Source organism: Camellia sinensis, chromosome 7 (genome assembly GCF_055761805.1).
Source record: "Camellia sinensis isolate YWXY chromosome 7, ASM5576180v1, whole genome shotgun sequence".
NCBI lineage: Eukaryota > Viridiplantae > Streptophyta > Magnoliopsida > Ericales > Theaceae > Camellia > Camellia sinensis.
In genome coordinates, this window is record NC_138967.1 from 156,269,907 (window position 1) to 156,288,996 (window position 19,090).

A 19,090-nucleotide genomic window follows, 5' to 3' on the forward strand; every position below is an offset into this window, starting at 1 on the left:
ACATTTGCTTTGAAATGCATTGCCATGTCTTGTATGTTCTCTGCTGCAGCAAAACAGGGTTCTGCAGGAAGGGATGGACGACCGACCACATTGAGTGCCGGCCGACCACAAATCTCTGGCTGAGAGCTACATTAATGGTCGATGACCATTTTTCCATGGCCGGTGACCATTCCTCTTGGCCGGTGGCATCCCACAACCCTCAGGGAGTATTTCAGAAGCATCCTTGGGATCTATGCAATCTTCAGAGAAGAAAAACAGTGCAAACAGAGGCAGCAAGATATGGCAATGGATTTCCGGGCGGAATCGAGCACGCGTGCGTTCATCCCTCTTCCCGAGGCCTCTTTACTGCTTTTCTTAGCTTAATTGACTCGTTAGTTAGTTAAGTGTTGTAAATATTTAATTAGCTTGCAGACTAATTAATTTGTATTATTCTTTCGGTCCCTCTGAGGGAGGGCACAATTGTGTAATAAGCGTGCGTATGTGTGATGCATGTCTTCCAACCCCCACTTCTTTCTCCCTTTTACTTACCTGCTTTCAATGGTTAGTTCTAGGGCATGTTTCAATTAGTATCCTTATGCTATGCATGTTTGCATCATTCATCTGTATCGCATGCACCGAGCTCAGCGCATCATACTAATTGCGTAAGTATTTCAATTCCAACTTGAATACGTGTTGAATTGTTGCATTTCATATGCCATTGTAGATTAGCCGAACCTATTCTAGCTGCATGTTGTATGCGTTGCATTAGCCATTTTGACATGGACTTAGATCATGCATTTGATTACTAACATGTTCCTTGTTTTGGCTTGGAGTACACTGTAAGTGTTTATGCTTTAGCATCTTGCATGTATGTGAGTGTTAACATGACGGCATGCTTGCCATAAGGCTAATTTCTTATGTGCTATAACTGCCTGAATGCCTGTGGGTGAAGGTTGGGTTGCTTGAATTGGATTAAATTCATCGAAATCCGTGTTTTAGCCTACTTGCGAGTAGCAAACCTCAAACCATTTTCCAAACAAACGGATATGCGATGCATTATTCCAAATTAGGCGATCCAGTCTATACTTGTTTTGCTGTACGCATCACGTAGTTAAAGACTAGCTAATAACCGGAATAGGGACGCATAATATTTTCAAAACGAGATATCATGGTTAGTAGAGGCCGATCTTTGGATCGGGCGAGCGGGGGTGCTCACGAAGTGACCTTCCCCAATTGTACCGAAGTTCCTGAGCCGAGGCAACTTTGGTGATGACGGACACGTGGCCTTAGGCAACGAGTCAAGGTTTCCTAAATTTCCCCAAAACAAAATATTTAGGTAGCGACTCTGTATCTGGCCAAGCAGTCCATGTTTGGCACTTCTTTCAAAAAATCTGTTTTCAAAACGATTTGCCGAATTTGGACTCTTTGATGATTCATCGGTCTTGCATTGCATTCTGCGAGATTAGATATAGGACCGTGACAATGAGTCCTGAACTGTAGTGAGCCCCAAATGAACAAAACGGGATTCCCTCCTGGGATGTTCGGGGACATCTACACACCCCAAACTGCTAGACTATCAGGCAACTTACTGAACCACAATCCTGAAAAAAGTAAAGCTTGCTGCTTCCCTTCTTGAGTCCGATACTGAAACTGACACACCCGTCATTCCTTTAGTTATGAACCGTCGTCGTGGTCGAAGTTTATCTATTGAGAGGACTCCTTTTGCCTCCAGTTTCATAGGAGGAGGATCGATGTCCAAGAGAAGGGTGTTGGTGGACCTAGAGGCGGAAGCTTTTGGCTCTTCTTCTATCCTGGAGACTCCTTTGGTCAAGGCCAGACCAAAGAGTCTAATGGATGTGAAATGAGAGGTGGGGGCCTCTGGCCCTTCCGCTGCTTATATTGATCTCGCTGCCTTAATTGCTGAGAGGAAGAAAAAGATGAGAAGGGAGACTAGCAAGGCTATAGCTGGCGGGGCTTCTGAGGAGCTCATTGTCGATGAATCTTTTGAAAAATAGGAACCATCCATGCTTCATCATGGCAGGCCCATTTCTACTTCTGACTCAGTTGTTGCTTCTGGAGATTTGGCTTTTGATTTGACTAAAACCCTGTTGATTCTAGTATGTATGGCAGATCATAACGGACTTCGCGATATCCTAATCTTGAAGGGAACCCTTCAAATGATGACTGTTGTGAGTGTTTCTTTATTTCTTTTTATGTTCTTTACTAGTTTGTATCGTTACATTTCCTTTAGTACATGTTTATTTGCTACAGTGTATCCAGAGGATGCATCTCCCAAGCTAAAGCACTGGAGAGGGCCGTGCTGCAGGCCGCCATGAGTACTGAGAGGTTGACAACAAACTTGGAGACCAAAAAGGAGGGTCGTAGAACTGCAGAGAGAGAGAGAGAGAGAGAGAGAGAGAGAGAGGTGTTCTGTCTGAATAAGGTTGCCTCTTCTGCTGAGAAGTGCAAGCAGGCTGCTACTGGGGTCCAGGCCCAGCTTGATGGAAAGGTGGTTGAGTTTGAGGGAGTTATAGCTGTGATGGATGCTGAACGTTCAACTTTGGAGGCCAAGCATTGGCAGCAAGGCTGGGATGAAGCTGGAGCTACCTATAAGGAAGAGGTATTGGTACTTCGTGACAAGCTCTTCCTGAAAGACTGGATGAAGGTCTTGACTACTGCTCAAATTCCTGAAGAATCCTCTTTGTTTTAGAATGTTCTAGTTCCCTTAAAGTCTCTGGGTCTGACGATTGCTACCATCTCCACTACTCCTCCTGCAAATATTTCCACAGGAATTGATTCTACAAACAAGACTCTGAAGAGCGGTGCTGCCAGTGAAGTAATAGATATTGAAAGGGGTGGAACCTGGAGACTGAGGTTATGGGAGACGTGGTTAAGGAGGCTCATGTTTCTCAGGATGTTGGAGGTGCCTCTACTTTTCCTCCCCAAGATGACAAGAACAAAATTATGAATGTTACCCCTGAAGTTCCTCCTGCTGATGAGAGTTAGAGTGTTTTTTGTTTGAAAAGACTTGAAGTTTTTTTTTTTTTTTTTTTCTTTCTGATACACTAGAGCTCGGTCTTTCGGACGAGTAGCCTCGTGATGCTCGTTAAGACAATTTTTCTTCCTCTTGTTGTTGTTTTGTGAGGCCGGCTGTGCCATTGTTGAATGATGGAATTTTTTCCTTTTATATTTGCAATCTGATACTCTGATACTTTCTTATGCCAATGCTTGTATTATCTATACTGTCTGCCCTGGCCAAGCACTGTTCGGACTTCAGGGCAGAACCGATGCTCGGTCTGGTTACTTGATATGCTATATGGTTGTGCATGGGTTGAAATCGAAGGAGAATGTCTTACTTAGGTCCCGGTTGTTTCCAAGAAAAACAATTGTTTCCCCTCATCTGGAGCTAAGTAAGATCGGCATTGTAGATCTTTGCCCTTGGACAAAATTGTTGAAGTCTTGTTTCAATTTTGATAGCAGGAGTGTACTTGAAAAATATAAAGAAGTAAAGTCTCACTCAGGTCCAGGTTGGTTCGAAAAAATAATTGTTTGCCTTCACTTGGAGTTGAGTAAGATTAATGCTAGGAGTTTGATCCTAAAAGAATTAACCAAGTTGGTTCCAACTTTGCTTGTATGGAGTATTACTGAAGTATTGATGTGTTTATACTTAAGAAATTCTATGATTTCCAAAAAAGAAATGATCAGTGAAAAATTTGTTAGTGTGGTGTCCACCAAGCAATTTCACTTGGCTAAGGTCCATTTTAGTTGCCAAACATAATTCCACCAAGCAATTCCACTTAGCATGTTTGAGTGCTAACCAAATTTAAATTCCGTTCGGTCACTCTAAAACGAAGTCCGCTTGGTTAAAACCAAAGCTAAATCCGTTTGATAATCATCAAAGCTAAATTTGTTTTGTTAACACCAAAGCTAAGTCTGTTTGATAATCATCAAAGCTAAATCTGTTTGGTAAACACCATAGCTAAGTCCGTTTGGTAATACCAAAGCCAAGTTCGTTTGGTAAACACCAAAGCTAAATCCGTTTGGTAAACACCAAAGCTAAGTTGGTTTGGTAAACACCAAAGCTAATCACTTTTATTTTGAAATATGCCCCTAGGGCTTCGATTATAAAGACTAGGTTAAGCAATAATCTATTCTAACCATAAAGCTGTATAGGTTCTGGAAACAAAAAGGTCAAAGAAGTAAGGAAGCATTCTCATTAAGCAACAGATAAATGCTTGTACACTTGACAGATAATTTTGGGGGTCTAGTCTATTGATAGTACTTTTTGAGGTTGGCTACATTCTACGGCTGAGGTGTGGCTTTGCCCTTGAGATCTTCCAAGTAGTATGCTTCGTTCCCATCTTCAACTGTAACCTTGTAGGGCCCTTCCTAGTTAGGTTCTAACTTCCCTTCTCCAGGCACCTTTTTTGTGGTCCATAACTTTCCTCAGAACCAGCTCTCTAGGTGTGAATTGTCTTGGAAGAACTTTATCAAAACTCTTGATAAGCTGCTGCTGATAGTCGACAAGTCTGATCACTGTTGCTTCTCTTTGGCCTTCCGCTATGTCCAAGGCTTGTGCAATAAGTTCCTCATTACTTGTATCTTCAAACAATTCTGATCAGAGGGTTGGGAGACCGACTTCCAGTGGAATGAAAACCTCCATTTCGTAGGTCAATGAGCAGGGTGTTTCCCTTGTTGAGTGTCGTGTCGTGGTTAGATAAGCCTATAACACATGGGGAAACTCTTCGACCCACTTCCCCTTTTCACTTTCAAGCTATTTTTTTACCCTGTTAATGATGGTCTTCTTTGACGACTCTGCCTACCTATTGCTCAGTGGGTAGCCCGGAGAGGAGTTTCAATATTCAATCCTAAGATCAGCACAGAACTTCTTGAATATCTTTTCGTCAAATTGTGTTCCGTTGTCTGCAATCAATTTCTGTGGGATGCTGAAACAGAGCACTATATTCCTTGTAACAAATCGCTTGGCCTCTAATTCCTTAATGCTTGCCAGTGTTTCAACTTCCACTTATTTGGTGAAATAGTCGGTTGTAGTGATGAAGAATCGTCTGTTCCTAATCCCCCCTGCCAAAGGTCCAATGATGTTCAAGCCCCACTGAGCGAAAGGCCATGGGCTAGTAAGCAGAGTAATATTTTTGGCTGGCTAATGAATAAGTGGAGCAAACCTCTGACACTTATAACACTTCAGAACGTACTACTGCGCGTCTTGCTACATCTGTGGCCACCAGTACCCATGAGTGAGGGCACAGTGCACCAGTGACTGTAGACACCCCATTTTTGACCGTCCTCAAGACTTGGATGTCACCGTTTGAACACTCGGTGATTATCCATGTTTGTGTTCGTTTGGAGTTCCCGGAGGCCTCGGCTCGCGCGCCTTGCCTCAGGATCTCCGAACTCGACCGTTTAGTGTCTGGTTCCACACCGAACACTTGTGTTTTGCCTTGGAGAGGCAGGGTAGGGCTTGTAGACCATCCCCACCTGCCACCGGCAGTGGCTAGAGGCCACCGGCTGGTTTTTGCTGCCACCGGCAATGTGTGTTGCCGGCCGGCACTATTTGTTGCCGGTCAGCACTATTTAGTGCCGGCCGGCACTTTTTTTTGCCAAGATGGCATTTTTGGCCAGCCGACTACTGTGCATCTGCTTTTGTAGATATTTTAAGACAGCTGTCTTGCTTTTGGCTCCCCTCCATACACGTGCATGGAGGGATCTCTCTCTTGGAAGCTTGTCTTGTAAGCTTTACAAGACAAAAGCTTCTATATAGAGAGGGGTTGGTCTCTTGGCTTAAGAGGTTAGACACTTAAGATATTTTGAGAGCTTAGACAGCCATTGTTAGGGTTTGAGTTCTAGGGTTAGGGTTAGATACACACCCTATCTCTCTTTCCCTCTCTTTTGTGCTCTTGTGTGTGTTTTAGTCCATACTATTGCACACAAGCACCTAGTGTTTCACCTTCCTCTTGGAGCTGAGGTTCTAAAGGATTGATTTTGGAGTTTTGGTGTTGGATTCAAGCCAAAGAAGGCCATTGGAGCATCATTGTTGAAGAAGGCTTCAAGGGTAAGAATCTCACCCCTTTATTTCCCATTTTTGCACCCTATTTCTACCTATCTTAAATTCGTTTTTGAGCTTGGTGTATAATACAAAAAAGTTATATTTTTAAGCCCTCTTTATTGTTTATTAAGAGTGTTTTTTGGTTTGGAGGTGTTTGACCCCTCTTAGGCCTTGAAAGGCCTTGTTTTTGTGCTATTTTGTGCTAGTTTCGGGACTTTGGTGTTTGGGCCTCTTCACCACTGAAATCTTGAGGGATTTCAGTGGTGAAGATGGTGCCTTGAAGTCCCAAGAAGGAGAGGGCCACCCCCTCTCCTTGTTGTCCTTGAAAAGGGCATGTTTTGGCCTCTTGAGGGAGCACCATGTTAGAGGGTGTATTGACCATGACTTGGCTGCATTTTATGCTTAATATGTCATGTTATGCCTCTGTTTTTACTTGGTTTTGGTACTCCATGCATGCTTAGCATAGTTGCCATATAATGCCTTGTTATGCCTTAGCATGTCTTAGGTTGTGTGCCTTTGTTTCTAGCATGTTTTAGGCTTACATTTGTGAAGATTTTGTGCTTATCTTGACATGTTTTAGGTCTGTCCATAAGTGTTTGGGTTGATTTTGGCATGCTTGGTATAGCTCCTTTGTATTTGGGCTTGTTGGCCTTGAGCATATGCATGTATAGTATGGCATCTTTGCATTGATTTGGTGATTTGGGATCATCCACCATGTCATTTCAGTTCTATTTGCATGCCTATATGTTTACCTTGGATGCATCTTTAATGCCTCATAAGCTTGTGTAGCAATGCTCCTTGTTTTGGCACTTGTGCATGCCTCTAAATTTGAGCCACTTAGATGCCATCTAAGTAGTCCTTTAGCCTTGTTTTAACATGCTAAGAACCTATTTTTAGTTGCTTAATGCATGCCATGTTTGTTGTGATAAACGTGCTTCAAAGCTTCATGACTTGCCTCAAGTACTTGGACCATGCTTGCATGCATTTGCTTGTCTTGTTTAACATGATTTGGCATCATTTTATGACATGATTTTTAATGCTTATGTTGCATGCTATGTGTCCATGATTACCCCCTTTCAAATGTGTTTGAGGGTTGTTCAATTTGTGCTTAAGTGTTGGCCCTCAATTATGTGCATGTGTGTATGTATTTGGCCCCCCCATATTATGGCATTTTGGCCACTGTTTTGGGCCTATTTAGAGCTGCCTAATTCATGTATAAGTCCATCTTTGCATCCATTTGCATGCCCCTATGTTTGCTTGTATGCTTGCATAAGTTAGTTGCCATGCCATGTTGCATCCTTAGCTTGCATGCTTAGGTTGCATTGCATCTTGCATGCATGCCTTGTTCCTTGACTTGATGATAGGAATTGGGCCTTGTTTGGTTTGATTTGGTTTGCATGCATTTGAAATCAAAGTTGCATACTTGGTTCTTTGGGCCATCATGCATGGAAATGCGTGATTGGTGGTCCGAGAATCGAGGCACATGCCCCTTTGAGTCATTATCATGATAAGGGACATGGTTGGTGCATATATGCCTTGAATTGTGATGCCATGCTTTGCCTTGCCCTCTGTTGCTGTCATTTGCAGATTCTGCAGGAACACTCTGCCGACCGGAAGTGTAAGGTGCCGACCGGCAATAATTTCTCGACCGACAGCTTCACTTTGTGCCGGTGGCCACACCACACTGCTGGTGGCAATTCCATGCAGCCGGTGATGTCTCCCAGCATCCAAGGAAGCAGTCCTGAGGTTTTGGCAACCTCCAGAGGAGTGAAGGAAGGAAAACAGAGGCAGTTCACGCATGGCGGCGCGTTTCCTGAGGCAATTTACTGCTTTCTTAGCTTAAGTTATTTGCTTAGTTGATTAGGCAATTTGTAATATTAATTAGCTTGCGTAGTTAATTAATTTGTAATATTTATTTGGTCCCTCCGAGCGAGGGCAAATCTGTAATAAGTGTGTGTGGGTGGTGTATATGTCTTCCAATCCCCACTTCTTTCTTCCCTTTTATTTACCTGCTTATGATGGTAGATTAGGGCATCTTTAAAATCAGCATACCTTATGCTATGCATGCGTGCATCCATACATTTGTATTACATACATTAGGCTCGGTACATCACGCTAACTGCATTTGTACTTCAATTCAAAAATTGAATATGTGATAGTTGATTGCATTTCATATGCCATGCTTAGGTTAGCCGAGCTTATCTAATTGCATCCTGTATGTGTTGCATTAGGCAGTTTAACATGAACTAGGACACGCATGTTTGCTAACTGGTTTATTGTTTTGGCACGGAGTACGATGTAAGTATTTATGCTTTAGCATCCCGCATGTGTGTGAGTGTTGCCATGACAGCATGCCTGCCATGCGGCTAAGTGCTTATATGAGATAAACTGTTTTGAATGCCTGTGGGTGGAGGTTGGATTGTTTGAGTTGGAAAAACTCGTTGAAATCCGTGTTTTAGCCTACTTGCGAGTAGCAAATTCCAAAGCGCTTTTCAAAACAAACGGATATGCAATGCTTATTTCCAAATTACACAATCTAGTCTATACTTGTTTGCTGCGCGCATAACATAGTAATTCTAGGCTAATAAACGGAATAAGAATACGTAATGTTTTCAAAATCGGATATCATGGTTAGTAGAGGCCGGTCTTCGGACCGGGCGAAAGGGGGTGCTCATAGCTGACCTTCCCCGATCGTACCCAAGCTCCCGAGCCGAGACAACTCCGGTGATGACGGACATGTGGCCTTCGGCACCGAGTCAGGGTTTCCTAAATTTCCCCATTTTAAAAATATTTAGGTGGCGACTCTGTATCTGGCAAAGCAGTCCATGTTTGGCACTACTTTTTCAAAAATCTGTTTCTCAAAACGATTTGCCAGATTTGGACTCTTTGGTTCAGATTAAGAACCGCGACAACGAAAAATCGCGAGTCTGAACTGTAGCACCGAGGTCCCCTCCGCGGACTTGTTACAGTTTCTGGCGACTCTGCTGGGGAGTTTTAGAGAGTTTGACTCGAACTCATGATATCCTGTTTTGATTTCATTTATGTGTTTCTTTGCATTGCACATGCATTGGTGCACCTAGGAACACAGTGTTTGCCATCTGCCATTCCTGAACGGTTTGCCGGAGGCTTGTCTTGTCAAGGCATGACCATAACGCTGACCGGCTATGGGGTCTGACAATATGGGAACACAAACCCCGGTTTTACCGGGGCACCCTTTTCGACCATTCAACCTAGTGCATATTCAGATCCATAGTGACCATTCCAAGTTAGGACATGTTGCTTACCCGATGTTAGGTTGTTTGAGAACCGGTGTGTGCGTAGTGAAACCCTAGCTCCTGACAAAATAGGACATTGAAACCCAACCCCAACATAGGGGTGTTTTTGTTCTCTTTACTTGCTATGTGCTTCTAGAATGTATTTCTACAGGGAAAGTACATGTCAGTTTGCAAGTTTGAGTATCAGACCTGAGGACACCAGTATCAGTGTCAGTTGTGAGAATCAGTTATCCGCGGGTATCAGGGTTCAGTTTTCGGGAACAGTGATTTCTGGGAACAGTGATCAGTAGTAGGGTACAGTTGTTTGGCTACACCCGTGTTTGATCAGTTTGGGCTGAAATGCTGTCTGTTTTTCCTTTCAAGGTTCAGAGAGTCGCAGAGTTGATATAGAATGGCCAGTGTCTCCCCTTGCCGAGGCAGGATTTATGGCGGCACAAAATTCAGAAGAAGTTGCGGTTATGACGGCTGCATTGGAGCATGGAACCGCTCCGCAGAGTGAGGCCAGCATCAACTTGTCACATCCGCCCAGGTCGCCCGTTGTGCACCCGGTCTGGGCTCCCCAGTTATACCACGCTCGTGAGCCCACCACCTTTGAATTGATGGGGATGATAGGTGACCTCCAGAGGTCCGTGGCCGATCTGGCCTATGGAATGTCGGCTTCACCGCCAGCGGTGCCGTATGCCGGGAATTTCATACCAAAGGAGCCCCCGCTACTGGGGCGGATTGCGATAGAGCTCAGCCAGCCAGAGGTGGCTTCCAGCTACAGCCGCGACATGCCAGCACCAACCCAGACCCTTGATCAGGCTGAGGCTAGAGGAAAAGACAAGGCAAAGGTAGATGCCGATCCTATTGAACAACTGCTGTGGGCAGTCGAGGCTCTGAAAGTCAGAGGGATGAACAAGCAACAAACATCTGCGATCGTGATCAAAGCTGTGGATGATGCTTTCCCCACTCCAATCAAAGGCAGTTCAAGCCAGGCAGAAAATCGGGATGGGCCCCGTCATGCCCAGACAATTCCCGTCGTTCCCAACCCTGCACCGGGAAAGGGTCAAAAAGCCAAGGCAGTGCCAGCCGACCCTTTCGCTAGCGCATTTGGCAGGAATCCTCGAACTTCAAAGTACCTGCCTCGAGGGCGCAGGGTCTTTCACGACCTCTACATGCCTTTGCCTAGGGCATTACTAATATTGGCGAAGAATGGGCATCTTAAACCTTTGGAGCCTCGGCCACTCCCAAAGAATCTCCCCGCCACGCATGATGCTACCTTGTACTGCGCGTACCACCAATAGTCCGGCCACAGTACCGATGATTGTTCCCGCCTTCGTCATGAAGTGCAGGATTTGATTGACAACAAGGTTATCCTTCCGCCCACCTCAGCCAAGTCCGTTACCACCCAGTTGTTGGATTTCGAGGGTTCAGATACTGCGAGTATGTAAAGTGAACCACCTGCGGGCGACATTTAGTATGTTTTGGATATAGCGTCTGGCACGCATTTTTGAGCATCGGTGAAACCGAGTTTTGTAAATCCTGGCTTGGGTATCGAGTCAGTCTTTTGTTTTGAGTCTATCTCTTTGTCTTGAGTCAGTTTTTTTTGCTTAAGGGTCTGTCTTGTTGTATCGAGTCAGTCCCCTTTGTATATAATACCAGGTGATTCTGGGGTTGTTGTCCCGAACACCGTTTTGTTTTGTAATTATCTGTTTTTGTTTTGAGTCTGTTTCTGCCGAGGCGCCAGTTGCACCAACAAATCCGAATAAAACAGCTGTTGCTATCTCAACTTCATGCTTGCTTTCAGCATAAGTGCCAGAGAATTTGATTGGGCTGACAGTACATCTCGCCTGCTCTCCTGCGCGCTAAACTCATTGCATTAACCTAAGTTTTTCAAAAAACAAACCTTTTGAACACTGCGGTGATGAAAACGAAGAGGAAGGAATTCCTCGGGTTTTGCAAAATTTTGATCATTTTGAGAGGAAGGGAAACATGCTAAGCCTTTAATGATTGAGATCATGCTTGTCGGCGTGAGTACTGAGAAGGATCCTGGCCTGATCCAGATTGGTTCCACACTATCTTCGGCGCGAGCGATTTATCGCTTTCTTAAAAACTTTCAAAAACAAATGTTTTACGCGGCCCTGTGAAGACTTGTGTGGAATCCCTCTTGAGGTTGCGCAGCCTAGGATCGCTCTCAGTCTCAAGATTCAACCCGTTTGTTTTCCGACTTTGAACCCGTTCAGAACGTTCAGAAAGTTCAACGGACAAACGCCATGAAAGGTCTGTATGGCCAGTTTCGAAATAGCCCTCGAGCAAGAGGCACCAAAGCCGAATCGGAAGGAGTAGATCTCGCCGGAAGAAGCTCGTGGAGTAACCGGGATGGATTCTCCGCAAATCAGTGCAATAGCCGTTCTCCTAGACACAGAGAGGCTTCAATTCAAAAAACCATTTGGCATGGACTTGCTACACTTTTACCCTTTGAGAGGCTCACTGGGCCGAAAACCTGGAAGGGCGACCCAGGCAAAAGTTAGAGCAAGAAAAAAAAAATACAAAAAAGCAAAAAATACAAAAAAAAAGAAGAAGAAAAGAAAAGAAAGACAAAAAATGCAAAAAAGAAAAGAAAAAGAAATGAACAAAAGAAAATGAAAAGAAGCTCGCAAGGTCGAAAACCCGCATTGGGCGCCTTGGCAAAAATTAGAGCCTAAAAACGTGAAGGTTAAAATACCTGAGTGTACCTTAATCGGAACTACGTGAGGCTTGATTCCCATGTTTGGGATACGTAGGCAACTTCATCATGAAGTCCAGCCCCCAACGCTTTCATAGCGTCTCAGTCCATGCAATGGTTTCAATTTCATCCCAAAGTCTAGTCGCCAACGCTTCCAAGGCGACTGTGTCCATATATTTGTTGTGACCGTCTTCGTCATCGCTGTGTCCAAGAGCTCGACCACCCCCAATAAAGACTGTCTGCGGATTGTTGCGGCACTATCCCAAACAAGGGGCAACTTTCCGTTGCCGCGAGCCGGCGTGAGACGCCATTCAAACCAGGGGCAACTTTCCATTGCCTCCCACCCCCTTCAAACCAGGGGCAATTTTCCATTGCCTCCGATCCGAGGTTGCGCATCTCAAAGAGTAAGTTCCATGCTCGTTGACCATTGACTATTTGCAAAAATAGTTTTTGAAAATTTTTATTGAGGCTGACTATTTTCTCGAAAACTATTCCATTTTCCAAAACTGGACCATTGTCTTGGACCCAAAAAGGAAAATTTTCAGTGTTTGCAGCCTGACTCGCATACTTTTCAAATCAAAAATCGAACGAGTATGTTAATCTGACTCTCATTTTGATCAAACTTGTTTTAGTAGAAAACCAAAACAAAAAATGGTTAAAATGATGGACTAGGGGCACAGTTGAGCCAGGCGTTCTGTCTTTCCCCCGTCATCGACGTACTTGCCAGAAGAGCGCTCTACCCGCTAGAAGAAATAGCCGTGAGCTAACGGCATTGGGCATGAACCCGCAACTTCCTATTCATCCATCAATCACCCCGGGGAGGGATGAAAAATGAGAGAATGAAGAATAGAGAGGTGTAAGCTGAGAGAAAAGTGAGGAAAAGGGTTTTGAGGGAAAATCTGAGCTCGAGAGTCGAGCGATGTGAGAATCACAAATCAGAAGGAGGTGGGAAACAATACCCAGATTGAACTGGCTCCTCGTGGTCCGAGGTCCCCCATCTTCGCTAACGCGTCTATGTGTCGTGTCTCTTTCATTTGACGGTCTCGTCTTTTGCTTTTAGTCTTTCCTGAGCGTGTCTCGTTGTGTTTAGGTCGTGTACCTCTTTGTTTGAGTCCTCCCCGCTGTGTTCAGTTGTAGGCTCGATACCCCGGTTAGGAAAACCCCTTTTCCGAAAGTTAATCGTTTATGCTCAGAATGTTGTGCCATTCTCTATATCCGATTGTATTTCAAGTTCAGCTGGTTTCACCGTTGTAGTCCTTCTTGTCAGATTGAGCCGTTTGTTCAGAATTTGCTATGTGCAGAATGAAACGAATGCTGCGTTATGGGCTGTATGCAGATTAATCCCCACAGAGTAAGGGCTGTGTGTCCAAGAATCAGGCAGTGGGTTGCTTGGGTTATTTTTCTGTTGGCTGTTTAGTTATCTGATTATTACAGTGCAAGTGTTCAATTTTTAGATAACCAATCAATTTCATTTACATTGAGGTGTAACATGATAGAATGCGATGCAATGCATGAGATATGTAAATGTAACACTTTTTGAGCAAAAATCTGTTCATTTCATAGTCTTTTTCAAGTACAAAATTTTGAAGAAAACAAAATTTGCCTGCGGCAGTACAAGGTAATCTAACTACCAAGGAAAAGAGGAAAAGTACAAGAAAGAAGAAAAATGACAAAAATCCGCATCTGTGTCGAGCACTCCAAGGGCCGTCAGTCTGTCCTGGTCCTCTTCCTGGACGAGGGTCCAGGGGCATCATCAGCATCATCGTCAGAGCCCGAGCTAGAACCGCCTTCGGACTCCTCCTCTGATGACTCGGACTCCGCCTCTGCCTCTGCCTCTGACTCCTCGTCATCGTCATCATCCGGGACTAGAGCTCGCGAGCTGCTCCCGACATGAATGCGCCCTGCCTTGGAGCGGGGGAATACTCGGCCCTCCTCATCACTCCCCCGGGCAGGGACGGAAGGTCCAGCTGGAACACCTCCTGCCATGGGAACCTGGAAAGGAGGCTGAAAAAGTACATAAAAAGGAAATGCATCAGTATACTGTAGACAGTTTATCAGTGTAGAATGCAATACAGAGTACAGTGTATGAATGCCGTGAGCAGTCTATCAGTGCAGAATACAGTATGTGAGTACAGTATGAGAATGCCGTGAGCAGTTTATCATCGCAGAGTACGGTGCAGAATGCAGTGTATGCAGTGTATGCAGTGTATCAGATACTGTGAGATCAGTGTATCAGGTGTTGTGCCGTGCATCAGATTATGTGAAGCAGTGTATGAATGGTTTGAGGCCAGTGTCAGAAGAACATACCGGTATGCTGTAGAGGGCTAGGAGGTCAAAAGTCCGCTGCAGCATCCCCATCATCGAGGCATTCATCGCCAACGACTGACGGGTATACCCAGAAGAAGCCTGCAAAAGTGTCAGATGCATTAGTATTCTGTGGAATATCAAATAAACTGAAATACAATGACTGTGCAAAAGGCAGTAATACATACCGGAGGTAAGTCAGGGACATCGATGAACTCATGATCAGCTGGCGGAGGGGCGAAGGGGATCTGATAGGTCCCCCCACCCTGCCCCTGGAAAGTCAGTATAGCAGGTAGGGCGGGCCAGCCAGTCCCCCGTCCTCCCTGAGCTCCGCCCCTGCCACAGACTCGGGCCCTCCTCGCAGCCCCTACTCCAACTCTCGCTCCGGCCCTAGCCGCCGATGCCACAGGCCTGGCCCCCTCTGCTCGACGGCCGCTCAAGGGTCGCATCAGGAACGTCTGCACGTACTCCCGATAGTCTCCGGTGCCTCTAAAGCCGGCCTCCTCCCAGCCAATGGTGTAGTCGTCCATCTGCTCGGCCGTGAGCCTCTCGGTCTCCCTCATCTCCGCAGGAGGGTGAGCCGGAACTATCTGCTCAGGTAACCCTAGGGTCTGGCGTAAGAAACGCTCACCCAGGTATCAAGCCCGACAGACCAGGCCCTCCAGCAAGATCCAGAAACGTGAGGTCTCATCGGCACCGGCAAACCGATCTCGAGTCATAGCTGGCAACGGAGCCCACGGCCGCCAAGTGATCTGAAAGTGACGGACAGTTTGTTATCTACCGCTATTGAAATATACAGTGGGAAAGCGAAGCTTAAATGAACTGCAAGTAAAACATACCTCAGCCGGGGTAATGGTGTCGAAGTACCGGCGGAAAAACCCGAAAGTCTCCCGCGGCCGCCGAGTGCATCTCCCGTCAAAGCGCTGTGAGAAGAGGACGACCAGGGGAGTCTCTGTGACTGGTACGGGGGCAAGCCTAGGAAAGTAGGCGTAAACCCACAGCTGCAAGGTAAATACTAGTGCATTTATCAGAAAAAGCAGAATATACAGAATAAAGCAGAAATGGCAGAGCCGTGTGTTGTGCAGTGTATTGTGTGCAGTGTACAGTGTGAGCAGTGTACAGTCAGTGTGAAGCAGAATGTATGTGTGTGCCGTGTGTACAGTATACAGCAAGTATAAAGCAGACTACAGTGTGTGCAGTGTACAGAGTACAGAAAATATAGGGCATAAATGAAAAGCGGAGAAGAAATGTACCTCCCAAGCCCGCCAGTAGCCTCCGAGTAGCTGGCCGCTGCCGCGAGAAGCCGAGCTCATGTATCCATAAAGGGTGGCCAGAGCGGCGCCACCCCAGTCGTAGTGCAAAATGTCCCGGACGTCCACCAGTGCGCTGAGAAGACAGAGAGGCACGGTGTTCGCCCGGTCGGCGAAGATGGTAGTCCCGAACAGGAACATGAGGAAGCCGCGAGCATACCTCTCCACGTCCTCCTGGGTCATCTGCGCCTCCTCCTCCAACACGGGCTGAACCCGAAACTGTACCTCGAACCAGGAGTACCGCACGAAGCCTAGACGAGCAAGAGGTGGGGCCTCCCCCAGTAGATGGACCTGAGCGGCGGTCCACTCATCCATGTCGATGTCAAAAGGGATCGGATCCCCCCCTACCCCGATGCCAGTGAGCATCGAGAAATTGTAAGGGGTCATCGTCATGTCCCCTGCAGTAGAAAAGTGAAAAGAATCCGTGGTGTCCCACCACCTCTCCGCCAGAGCGGCAAGGAGAGGTCTGCATGTGGAGAGCCTGGAGAGTCCTCGGCAGAAGGCGCCGAAACCCGCTCGATCCACGATGCGTCGGACTGCGTCAGGGAGCTCATCATACCACTCCCGAGCGCCAGTATTCCCATACCCACGAATGGTATAGGAACCCTCCTGTAAACAGAAAATAACAATTGCAAGACAACATTCAAAATGCAGTTTTCAAAAAGCAGATAAAGCATGTGTGCAAGTTTGACAGATTCAGGCAGATACCGGGTGCCGGTGTGCTTACAGTGAAATACGTGTGATGTGTCAGCGTGTTTGGGTGTTTCAGAACAGATATAGCATTGTGTGCAAATTTAACAGATTCAGACAAATACTGGGTGCCAGTGTGTATGCAGTGAAATACAATGAGTGCAGTGTGTTTGAGTGATTCAGGGCTAGTGCAGTGTGTGTGCATGTGTCAGTCTCAAGCAGATATCAGTTGTATGTATGTTTACAGTCAACTACAGTCTACGGTATATCAGATTCAAGCAATTAAAGAGTACAACTAACTATGACAGTTTTGTATCCTACATTGCGGAAAGTAAAGCCGAAGAAAGAGAGTTACCTCGGAAGTGCCAAATGAAAGGTGGGAGGTAGGCTCGCGCAGTAGTAGCTCAGGTGCCACCTGCCTCTTGAAGCTCCGGAACTGACGCAGGCCGTCGGGGGGCAGAGCATGGATCGCTGGTCGGTAGGTCGCCGGGTCGAACGGGCACTCGCTCAACGGTAGGAGCTTGACCCCGGGATCCATCTCGTGGTCCAGAGGAGTCCCACCACGTGGAATGTCGTCCGCCATATCGAAAATGATGAGAAAATGGCCGAAGGAAGGAAAGCCGGGCCGGAATACGAAGAGTTAACCGGAAAGTCAACTCCCGAGAGGGTCGAAAATGGCCGGGAAGGCCGAAATGTGAAAAGGCACGGGAATGAAGAGGAAAAAGAGGGGAACAAACCCCGATAATGCGAGAACGCCAAACGAGGCACCAAAAGAAGAATGTGATCGGTTGAAAATGTCCGAAACGCGAAGAAAATCGCGAATCCGACGACGAAACGGGCGTAGAACGCGAAGAAACGGGCGAAAAATGAGAGAAAAACACTCTAGAGAGAGAGGGTTAGAGTTTTCGGCGGTGGGGAAGTGAGGAAATAGGGTTTGAAGCCCTATTTTAAAACACCCGAAGTGAAAAGTCGAAACTGCCCCGAATCAGCAATTGTTTGCCGGTCGGCAATATTTTGTGCCGGCCGGCATTATTTTGTGCTGATGGATTTATTTTTCAGCCGATGGACAGCCGGTGGCCTCCCCATCCGGCCGGTGGTGTTCCCACAACCTTTTTTAGGCCATGTGAGAAGATTTTGGTCTTCCTAGCTCAAGAAGGTGCAAGAAACTGCATTTCCGACGCTCAACCGGCCTCCGTTGTGACCTCGGGTCGTGTCCTCCGTGCGTGGCACTCCAATTCATACAAGGTGTATCCTTTTCGTATCCTTTTGACTTTTACAAGATCCAAAAGTTTCCCCATGTGTATCGCATATCAATCGCACTGTTTTGTGCATTTCAAATCATCGCACTATTTTGTGCATTTCGCCATCGCACTGTTTTGTGCATTTCAAATCATCGCACTATTTTGTGCATTTCAAGTCATCGCACTGTTTTGTGCATTTCAAGTCATCGCACTGTTTTGTGCATTTCGAATCATCGCACTGTTTTGTGCATTTCAAATCGTCGCACTGTTTTGTGCATATCAAATCGTCGCACTGTTTTGTGCATTTCAAATCGTCGCACTGTTTTGTGCATTTCAAACTGGCGCACTGTTTTGTGCATTTCAAATCGTCGCACTGTTTTGTGCATTTCAAACCGGCACACTGTTTTGTGCATTTCAAACCGGCGCACTGTTTTGTGCATTTCAAACAATCGCACTGTTCTGTGCATTTCAATCGCGCTGTTTTGCGCATCGCACTGTTTTGTGCATTGTATTTCAATCGCGCTGTTTAGCGCATCGCACTGTTTTGTGCATTTCAAATCATTCGCGCTTTCTTGCGCATCGCACTGTTTTGTGCACCTTACTTGCATTTTGCATGCATCCTATCGCGCTATCTTGCGCATCTCGCTTGTACTTATTAGTACATTGCATTGTTTTGAACACAAACCGGCTTCGCGTAGCGTATAAGTCCAATTGTCAAAATCTTCTTTCATATCATTCTCGCATCTTATGAGGCATGCGTGTCTCATTTGTATCACCTTACATTCCGTATGGCACGCGTGTCGCACTTGCATCACGTGCATCTCAAAAAAAAAAAAAACAAAAAAAAACAATCATAGTGCATTGTCATGCATTTCCATTGTAGCTTGCATGCATCCATTGCATTTTTCCCAGTAGTCGCATCGCACTGCATTGTCATGCATTTTTGTAAACATCCATCCCATTGCATATTTGTACATATTGCATTGTAGCCTGCATGCATTCATTGCATCGCCTTTCGCCTATGGCTTGCGCCTTTCCAGGTTGAGCTTGGTCCGGTATGTGCCCTTGCTTTTCATGTTAAAACATTGTTCTGCATGTGTATCACGCCGATTCCACGCTGATATGTTGGTTGAGGGTTGCAGCACCTTTTTTGTGTTACACATGGCTCGTATGTGTACATGTCTTTCCTAGGCAAGATTTGGTTTGGCTTGCGTGCCATATTCATTGTGTCCATATCCATTCCATTGCATATTTGTACATATTGCATTGTAGCTTGCATGCATTCATTGCATCGCCTTCCGCCTATGGCTTGCGCTTTTCTAGGTTGAGCTTGGTTCGGTATGTGCCCTTACTTTTCATGTTAAAACACAGTTCTGCATGTGTATCGCGCCGATTCCACGCTGACATGTTGGTTGAGGGTTGCGGCACCTTTTCTGTGTTACACATGGCCTGTATGCGTACATACCTTTCCTAGGCAAGATTTGGTTTGGCCTGCGTGCCATATCCATTGCCATCTTCCT